This window comes from Arachis ipaensis, chromosome B03 (assembly GCF_000816755.2).
Source record: "Arachis ipaensis cultivar K30076 chromosome B03, Araip1.1, whole genome shotgun sequence".
Lineage (NCBI taxonomy): Eukaryota > Viridiplantae > Streptophyta > Magnoliopsida > Fabales > Fabaceae > Arachis > Arachis ipaensis.
The window spans coordinates 39,262,926-39,273,075 of NC_029787.2; the positions used below are offsets into that span (position 1 = coordinate 39,262,926).

The following is a 10,150-nucleotide window of genomic DNA, read 5'->3' on the forward strand; positions in this document are numbered from 1 at the left end:
GAAAATTGAAAACTAAAATAATTAACTAATTAAAAAGATTTGAAAAATTGTAGGTGAGGATTTTCGAAAAATGAAGAGAGAGAAAGCGGTTAGGAAGTTTTGAAAAAGATATGTCTTAAAATCAAAGATACTTGTAAGAAAATAAATAAAAGAAAAGATTTGAAAAAGATATGATTTTAAAATTTTAAAGATTGAAACTTTCTTAACAAGAAAACACCAAACTTAAAATTTTTCAATCAAAATAATAAAATAGGACAAGTAATTCGAAAATTATAGAAAAAAGAAAAAGATTTTGAAAAATTTTAGAAAAGATTTTCGAAAAATATAAAAAGAAAATTGAAAAAGAATTTGTTTTGAAAAAGATTTAAAAAGATAAAATTTTTAAAATTGAAATTTTGACTTGACTAACAAGAAACTACCAAATTTTAAAAATTTTGACTAAGTCAACCTAAGGAATTCGAAAATGATGAGTAAATAAAAGAAAAGATATTTTTTTTTTTAAATTTAATGAGGAAAGAGAAAAACAATAAAATGACACCAAACTTAGAATTTTTAGATCAAAACAAAGAAAATAAACAAGAAAACTTTGAATGTTAAGATGAACACCAAGAACACTTTGAAGATCAAGATGAATACCAAGAACAACTTTTGGAAATCTTTAAGAAAATAAAAACACAAAGGACACCAAACTTAAAAATTTTTATACTTTGGACACTAATAATTCGAAAATGCACAAGAAAAACAAGGAAAGACACAAAACAAGAAAAACTAAAGATCAAACAAGGAAAATAAACAAGAACAACTTGAAGATCAAGAAAGAACAAGGAACATAAAACTCGAAAATATGAAAAATAAAAAGAACATACAATTCGAAAAATTGAAGGAAAATAAAAACATGTAATTGACACCAAACTTAAAACATGAAACTAAACTCAAACAAAAGACTTAATTATTAGTTTATTGGTTTTTATCTATTTATTAAAAATTTTCGAAAAAACTCTAGAAAAAGAAAACAAGGAATTTTAAAATTTTAACAAAACAATAATAAAAAACTCAAATTTAGTGACTCTAAACCAAAAAAGATAAAATTTTTCTAATCTAAGCAACAAGATGAACCGTCAGTTGTTCAAACTCGAACAATCCCCGGTAACGGTGCCAAAAATATGGTGCACGAAATTGCAATCACACCTTTGCAACTCCGCACAACTAACCAGCAAGTGCACTGGGTCGTCCAAGTAATACCTTACGTGAGTAAGGGTCGATCCCACGGAGATTGCCGGCTTGAAGCAAGCTATGGTTATCTTGTAAATCTTAGTGAGGAGATTAGTGATAAAAAATGATTTTGTTTATGAAAAGTAAATAACATGAAATGAATTATACTTGTGATTTAGTAATGAGGAACAGGTTGAGGTTCCGGAGATGCTCTGTCGTCTGAATCTCTGCTTTCCTACTGTCTTCTTCTCCAAACACGCATGGCTTCCTTCCATGGCAAGCTATATGTTGGTGGATCACCGTTGTCAATGGCTACCATCCGTCCTCTCAGTGAAAATGGTCTAGGTACGATTTCTGTACGGCTAATCAACTGTCGGATCTCTCGTCTCGGATGAAAAATACCAGGCACAGCTACCGCATGGCTAATCATCTGTCAGTTCTCACTTGTGTCGGAATAGGATCTCTCTATCCTTTTGCACACTGTCACTGCGCCCAACATTCGTGAGTTTGAAACTCGTCACAGTCATCCCATCCCAGATCCTACTCGGAATACCACAGACAAGGTTTAGACTTTTTGGATCTCAGGAATGCTGCCAATTGGTTCTAGCCTCTACCACAAGGTTCTAATCTCACGGATTCGAATGCTCTATTGTCAGGAGAGGCAAGTCAAATCCATGGATCAGAGACCCAAGAGATACGCACTCAAGCTGTCGCCCAGTGACTACGTTGAGCTCAGATAGAATGGGAGTGGTTGTCAAGCACACGTTCATAAAGTTGAGAATGATGATGAGTGTCATGGATCATCATATTCTTTACATTGAAGTACGAGTGAGTTTCTTAGAATAGAATCAAGCGTGATCGAAAAGAAAACAATAGTAATTACATTAATCCATTGAGACACAGCAGAGCTCCTCACCCCCACCTATGGGGTTTAAAGACTCATACTGTAGAAGATACAATATGAGATGTAAAATGTCATGAGTTACCAAAATGAATCTCTAAAAGTAGTTTTTATACTAAACTAGTAACTTAGATTTACAGAAAATGAGTAACTAAGTGCAGAGAATGCAGAAATCTACTTCCGGGGCCCACTTGGTGTGTGCTTGGGTTGAGCATTGAGCTTTACACGTGCATAGGCCTTTTCTGGAGTTAAACGCCAGCTTGGATGCCAGTTTGGGCGTTTAACTCCAGTTCTGGTGCCAGTTCTGGCATTTTACGCCAGAAAAGGGTCTTTGGCTGGTGTTTAAACGCCAGTTTGGGCCATCAAGTCTCGGAGAAAGTATGGACTATTATACATTGATGGAAAGCCCAAGATGTCTACTTTCCAACGCATTTGAGAGCGTGCCAATTGGGCTTCTGTATCTCCAGAAAATCCACTTCGAGTGCAGGAGGGTTAGAATTCAACAGCATCTGCAGTCCTTTCTCAGCCTATGAATCAGATTTTTGCTCAGGTCCCTCAATTTCAGCCAGAAAATACCTGAAATTATAGAAAAACACACAAACTCATAGTAAAGTCTAGAAATGTGATTTTTGTATAAAAACTAATAAAAATATAATAAAAAGTAACTAAAACATATTAAAAACTACCTAAAAACAATGCCAAAAAGCGTATAAATTATCCGCTCATCATGAAGCGGCCGGATGAAGCCAAGATAAAGGAAACTCGTAGCGGGCGTCAGGATTAAAGAAAGGAGTATCGATTGAATGCTGGAAGGGATGGTCACTCAACACATACAGTCGTACTCGAGGCTCAGCCGCTACTACATAGAAACTGTGATGTACTGGGTTCTCATATATGTATGGGTCTAACTCATAGAATAGGATTCCTGTCTCCAACGGAAGAGGAAGGTAAGGGGGTAAGAACTGGGAAGTCCTTTCTTGTGACTTTTTCAAAATATATATTTGATTTTTATATCTGTTTTCAGGCTTTTCGCTTACCGATTTTTCACAGCTTCTAATTTAATCTCACGGCCATCAAACCTCATCAATTTTTCTCAATATTTCACATCACAACAGCCCCAAAAATCATCAATAATACGCCAGCTGAGCTGTTCTCACATGGCCGAACCACAAATTCAAAGAAACAACAATAATTCAACTGAAATTCAACACAAATTCAATCAATCTCAAACAATAATCAATCAACAAGCATTCATTTGTCAAATTTATATTTAATTATTATAAAATTACCAAACCCTACCTCCATACATCAGTCATAACAACCGAAGCTCCAAGAAAGGTTTCTGACCGAACAGTTGAAGAAAAAATGTCAAAAATTGTCTACTCCACTTTTTTCTCACCTTGGCGGAACCATACAAGCTTGGGGGAGAGCTTCACCGTCAATTTTTCTCGAACAAAAGTTGACGTCAACGTGAAGAGGAGGAAGATATGAAAACTTTAATCGAATTAGATTTTTTATCGAAGTTACGGAGCTCAAGAAATCAAACGCCGAAGGTTCGTAGAGGTTCACAATTTCTCTCTTCTCTCTCTCAGCTTTATCTCTATTTGTTCATCCAAAATGACCTATTTCATGTCTGCTTAACGATAATGATGATTACTAAAGTAAATGTTTTAAAACACAAATAATAATCCATATCAGGATAAATATATATAAGTTACTAATATAAATAACATTAGTAACATAATTAGCACATAAAATAAATAAATAACATAATAATAAAATTATATTTTCATTTATTTTGTTGCAGAATTCAAAAACGATTCGTCAAAATAAAACTAATTACTGAAAAAATTAAAACATTGTTTAGTTACGAAAAATTAGGATGTTATATTCCATGTAATTTAATTGCTCAGTGGATGTCTGGACTTCTTTGAATAGCTCACACCTTTCATTCTTGTGTGCTTCTCCACACAAGTCACACGTAACAACTTGTGTTCCAATGGTTGAAACCTGCTTTTGTTCCATTTGTTATGTGAGTAAGGAAATTTGTTAAAACATAAATTTGTTTAGTGCTATGATTGTATTCATGGTGTTCAACTCCATCGTTCCCTTACATAAAAACACAAAAGAAATAAAATGCACATTGTGAAATAAAGAAGTAAAAGAAAAGAAAAATAAAAAGAAATTTAAAACAAACATCTAATTTAGTGATTAAACCAAATATGTATTGTCAATCTCAGTTGATTCTTAGCAACGGCGCCAAAAACTTGATAGGCCAAAACTTGATGGCACTAATCTTGGTAAGTGCACCAAACACTTCAAGTAATAGCACGGTGAATGGATATCGTTCCCACAAAAATTAAAGAATTGAGCAAGAAACTTCTAATCGAATCTTTTAATTAGACCAACCGAACCTTTGTAGGAGAAAGGATGTGAAATACTAACAGTAAAGTATAATGTTTGGTGTGAATGAATGCTTATGAAATAGTTAGAGAAATAAATAGTGGAATGAGATCTTAAGGTTTCGGAGATGATTAATTTGTAGAAAAGGTAACGTTCATGTTTATTTACTTTGATTCATGCAAAATAATTTCCCGACAAATCATATATAATCAAACTCCAACTCCTTGGCAATTTAATTTCTCTTTATCTTATTTGCTAATTTTTTGGTCAAACAATTAATAAAAAGAGGTTAAGCGCGATTTCAATTTAACGTCGCACAACTTTTCAAAAGCTATCCCTAGTCAGTTTGAAAAATTATAAGAAAAAGTTTTAAGCTAATCCCGATATAACTTTCCCAAGAGAATAAAGAGATCCAAAATAGAATTAGAATATTTTTCAATACTTCTAACCATTAAGATGAAGAACAAAACTCAATTCGTGAAAAAGTATCAATGCATTAATCAAAATAAAATAAACAATCAAATTACCAATTCATGAAAATCAAAGAGAACTCTTAACCCTAACAAAAGAGGATTAGTGACTCGTGATAAAGAGAAAAATAAACTAAAACTAATGAACTCCACTTATTTATATTTTAAATCGTATCCTAATTTTCAAATTCAAACTAAATTTAATCTTATCTTTCTCAAAGAATAAGATAACTAAAACATTAATTCAAATTTAAACTAAAACCAAATCTTATCTTTCTAGAAAAAGCTAACAATAACTAATCATTCAAATCTTGAATCTTTAGAAGAGTTTGAGCCGAACCAATGTGTTCTGGAAGAGAGTTTGGGCCTGGCGCTGGACTTGGATGGCTGAAGTTGGGCACCAATCCTTGAAGTTGGACTTTGGAAGCATGGGTGCTTGCGCCACTTCCTAAAGGTGAGCACCACCTTGTTTGCTCTATCAAGGTGTTGGACTTGGACAATTGGTGCTAGATGCCAATGCATTTTGGACTCCTGGGAGTGAAGAATTTTTAGTGTTGGGCGCAGGCATGGGCGTTAGGTGCCCATGTAGTGAAATTTCTTGGTGCTAGGCGCCACATTCCCAAGTTAGGCGCCAGTCTTGTTGGTTTCGTCGAAGGCACTAGGCACCCTCTTTTTGGCGTTGGGCGCCAGCCTTTGTTGTTAATGCTGTCGCTGGACTTCAAATCTTTGAAGTTAGGCACCAATTTCTCCTTTTTTTCTTGGGAGTTCACTTTGTGTCTTTTTTGTTTGCTTCTCTTCACCTTATTTCTTTAAAGAATAACCCTGAATGCATAATAATTCTAAAACAACTCCAAGTATATGATTAGCTATGAAAAAACATAAAAACCTCGTATTAAATGTAAAAAAAACTACTTAAAAAAATATTTAAAATTCACTAAAGATGCCAAGCATCAAAGAGGTTCATTATAAGTAGAATCAGTGTTAGAAAAATGCAATCTATACATCTTTGACATAGAACAAACTTCACGCACATTGGTTGATTGAATATTGATAGGAATATGAATAGAGCAATTTTTTAAGACATAAAGCACGGTATTTATTGCACAGTGGCCAATATTTTGTGCCACAATTCAACATTTGATGTCTTATTACAAGAGAAAATAGTAGCATTATTATCTCTAAATATAGAGAAAATTAAATTTGCAAGAATTAAAGGGGTAAACATTGTTAACTTGAGCTATAACACTAATGCTATGACTTTTAGCAGGAGTAGATGAATGCAGATCATATGTGTTGGAGTGAAGAATTATAGGCACATAAAGATGATCAAAGGAGTAGATTCCATTCTTAGTTACACCTTGGAGAAGATGCTCCTGGGTAGCCTGGTCACAAATCACAACAAAGTTAGGCCAAAATTCAAAAAAGTATTGTCTACGGCAAATTTAGATACACTCATAAGATTGTGTTATTTCAGGAACAAAGAGCAAGTTATTCAAACTAAAAGCAAAATTAGTGTGAGAGTCAGTTAAGATAGTAGAACATGATTTTGTGATACTGATACCTATACCATTTCTGACAAATAATTGATCTGAATTAGGTTAGGTTGAGGATGAAATTAACAAGTTAGAAGCATCATTGGTGATATGTTGGCTAGCACTTGAATCAGGGGCCAAGTAGTTTCACTAATGGATGGTGGAGTGGAGATATAGGCACGAGGCTAATGAAATGTGGGTGGTGGAAGAGGTGATTGGGAGTTTCCATATGGAATATAAAACTGAGAAGAATAATTGTTGGATTGTGGAGTAAAAGAAGTATCAAATAGGTGATAACAAGTTAACAACTCCATATTATACAACTCGACCACAGAGTTGGCATTGTGGTTAGCATAACCAAACTTGCCTCCTCCTCTTGTATTCCGGCCACCACATCCAAGACAAGAAAATCCACCTCTTCCATCATTGAATGACATAGAGTATTGAGCAGGATTAGCTATAGGCAATGTTGTTTTCAAAGGTTGAGATATAGGATTCTACATCTACTACTTGATAGGAACCTAATTTTGACATGACTGAACCAATGTAAAGTTAGTATTTTTCAAAGAGACCATCAAGTATTGCCTAAAGATGATCATCATCAGGTACTACATATCCTATTGCAAAGAGGGAATCCACAATCTTTTTAATTTGTGCAAGATATTCTGATGTAGAAGCAATCTTCTTGGTAGATTTCAATTGCAATTTGAGAGTTTGAATTCTGGAATTGGCAATAGCAATGAAGTATGTATCTATTTTTTCCCAAATTTCATAGAACCACGTGGAGCCAATGACTCTGTTTTGGAAGGGAGTGGTCATAGAAGCCACAATCCAGGTAGAAAGTGTCAGATCTTAGAGCTTCCATGTTTTGAAGGAATCAGATTTTGTTGTAGACTTCTTGGTTGCATCAGAGATAAATTGTTCAAGAATCTTGGATGCTAAGAGATGATACTCCATGCTAAGACTGAATTGTCAATAAAGCTTGATAGCGCCATGTGGAATAGTTGTTTCCATTGAGTTTATCAGTAATTGGGGAAAATGCCTTTTGTTTATTGAATCAGAAAGAGAGATTTCCATGGTAAAGAAAAAAAATTGGGGAAAGAATTCAGGGAAGGAGAAAGGTCAGAAACTTGGCTTTAAATACCATGTTGGATATCTAAAGGCCAAGAATCGGAGGGCGAAGCATACACTAAAGGGGCAAGAAAGCAAGAATGGGCTAAACGCAGAATGCAAAATGGTATGCAGAGAAGAAAGGGTTTCTTAGAGAAGAAAGAATAATCATGAGTGTTATTAAAAATGTATTCACTTATACACAACACAAAGCTGAGGTTATGTATGTACAAGTTAAGACACCTAATACACACTTAACCAAGTCTATTAACCACCTACATATTAACCAGGGTTAGCTATACTACCAATAATGAAGCATTTTATTACATTCATAATAACAAATCTTATTACAAATCTTGTTCAATCTCAACTCTCAAAATACAATTTTGCTCGAACAAACTAGCCACGAAGTATTCCAATAGAAAATCTCAATAATTGCATCAAAGAAAATTTCTTCCTAATAAATTTCACACTTAAAATAAGGTGCATAATATAATACATGATACATATATAGACACAATATTACAAATTCACACCTCCACAAGCATACAGACTCTTAATGTTCTTAAGTAATACCACTTCTCTATAACCTTCAAAGAAACCAATAGATGAATTGTCTTCTGGAAGTCACTAATCCCAGCCTACACAAATGAACCAAACAACATCACTCAAAGAAAGAAATATAAATGTGAAGCAGAAAAAATGTACCGAAGTCTTTATAACTTAATCACTAGGATGAGAAAACATAAAGATAAATAGGATATAGTATGAATTTTAGAGACCTGAAAATTTTGGTGAAACAAGGTTCTAATCAATACTGCAGTAGAGAACTCGTCGTATTTTAGCCTCTCATCTAAGACAGTTCTCCTAAGGCAACCAAAACTGCCAGCAACATAAAAAGTACCTTTTTGTTTGCAATAAACAAAAATATGAGCAAACACACGATAAACCAAAGATCAAGGCACACTAAATAAATAAAACACTGTCTCAACATGATATATGGTGGTAAAGAGTCTTTGAAGTGAATAAAAATCAATAAACACAGATATAAAAAAAGCAGGTAAGTAAATTGCAGAAGCACACAGTAGGCCACTTGCTTCCCATAGCCCTTAGTAATACATTAAAACAAAAAATTTCATATCAACTTACAGAAAAAGCTATCCCAACATCATAGAGAAGTAGCACTAGTCTAGGTGTTTTCTTGCTAAAAATGTAGAGATGAGTGTACATCATAATAGCTATTTTTTCAATAATAATCTGTGTTTGTTTGGGTGCCATTAACAAAAAGGATTTTTTTTAACATAATAAATAAACAAAAAAATACTTTTATATTGTTGTATCCAAACATAATTGCTAAATAAAAAGATATTTTTATATGAGATATCTAAACATAAAATTATTTTTATTTTTGTAAAAGATCTTTTAAAAAATAAATCACTTAAAAAAAGAATTTTTTTCATAGAAATTCACCCAAATAAATTCTCTATCTTTTTTAAATATTTTTGCCAATAAAATTATTTAATGCTCATAATTTTAACAATCTCTTTTCCCTACCTCAGCCTTATTCATTTGCAGTCTCTGCTGCCAAATAAACTTTTACAAGTTAGCTATGTTAAGAACTTGTTTTTTACAACCTGAAAGTGTTGAAAAATGAGTCTATTATTATAGAAAACTACATAGATAGTATATATGTGCAAACAAAAGATCACTTAGCGTTTGGAAACTTTAATTTATACATATAAAAAATTTAAAGAATCCTAGAAAATATATAAAGCATCAAGACAACTAATAATATATGCCTTCATTACCATTATATAAGGCTGAAACCTAAAATTAAGTTCCTCTATATCACATTAGATTAATTGGGCATAGTAGTGAAGATTTAGCGGTTCCATCAGGTTTGCTTAGATAAATTGAAACTTGCGTCTAATAAAGGAGAACTAACTAGACAAAATTCTTAAATTTTTTTTTTATCTATATTCTTTCTTAGAAGTTTTGAAAAAACAAAACTCATCAAAACACTAAAAATAAGATATATAAACTCACGTTTATTCAGAGTTAAAATCAAAAGTAAGTTAGAGCGAATCTGCCAAAATGTTTGATTAATCAACAATTTTACATATTACAGATAGTTGAATGAGTATAATAATATCAAAATAATTAATCTATTAGTTGGAATTATGGATAATTGTAACACTTTGAAAGAAGATCTACATCTAATTAACATACGCATGTATATTAGCAGCCAAAACTAAACTCATATAAGACCAAACAACAAGCACACACATACCTATTGTGATGAAAATTTTATAGGAAGATGGTATGGTAGCAAGCCCCCAATCTTGCAAGATACAATATCCATACCTGTTAGATGAATCTCTTCAATAAGCTACATAAATTAAGTGTGGAACAGGGTGAATTCTTCATTTTCAAGGACGGACCCATGCTCCAAGGAGGGGGGCACTTGCCCCCACTAACTTTAAAAATAAAGTAATAATTCTATATAAATATATATATTTGCC

The 10,150-nt window shown here is 33.0% G+C and overlaps 1 long non-coding RNA gene across 4 annotated transcripts in view; it reads right to left on the reverse strand.

Annotated features, from left to right (window-relative positions):
* LOC107634404 overlaps window positions 6,083–10,150 on the reverse strand; it is a 6,568-nt gene continuing 2,500 nt past the window's right edge. The window contains exons 2-4 of one of the 4 annotated variants that reach the window (XR_002359279.1): window positions 9,919–9,992; window positions 8,411–8,532; window positions 6,083–8,269 (exon numbers count right to left, since the gene is read on the reverse strand). This is a non-coding gene — a long non-coding RNA (uncharacterized LOC107634404). Of the gene's footprint in view, window positions 8,270–8,410; window positions 8,905–9,918; window positions 10,101–10,150 lie in introns of those variants that run through there. The other 3 variants (XR_001618884.2, XR_002359278.1, XR_002359277.1) reach the window with 3 other exon arrangements.